The following is a 418-nucleotide window of genomic DNA, read 5'->3' as shown; positions in this document are numbered from 1 at the left end:
TTGCAAACAGACCTAAGTAGTACACAGATATGAACATCTGCACCAAGACCACCAAAGTAAACATTAAAGAACCATAAAATATGTATACAGTTATATATGACACTGTTGTCAAACCCCACACTATCAACATACACACACTTGCGCATGGCTTGCAGAAGTGGTGTCTCATTTCATAAGGGTATGTTTTCACCCCTAGCTCTCACCACACAGTTTCAAGGGACAAGGGCTAGGGGTAAGACAAAGGGCTAGGGGAAGGGGAAAGGGTAAGACAGAGAAATGGGATTCAATCTAAAGCTTGCCCGCTTGTCCAGGACAAGTGGATTTTTTGTAGGGCAAGAGAAAAGAAATTTACCTGCCCCACTGGACAAGTTAAAACTTAAACAAAATAAAATGCCATGTTACTTCATGTTACGTGCCA

This window comes from Etheostoma spectabile, chromosome 15, assembly GCF_008692095.1.
Source record: "Etheostoma spectabile isolate EspeVRDwgs_2016 chromosome 15, UIUC_Espe_1.0, whole genome shotgun sequence".
Lineage (NCBI taxonomy): Eukaryota > Metazoa > Chordata > Actinopteri > Perciformes > Percidae > Etheostoma > Etheostoma spectabile.
This window is presented reverse-complemented; position numbering follows the sequence as displayed.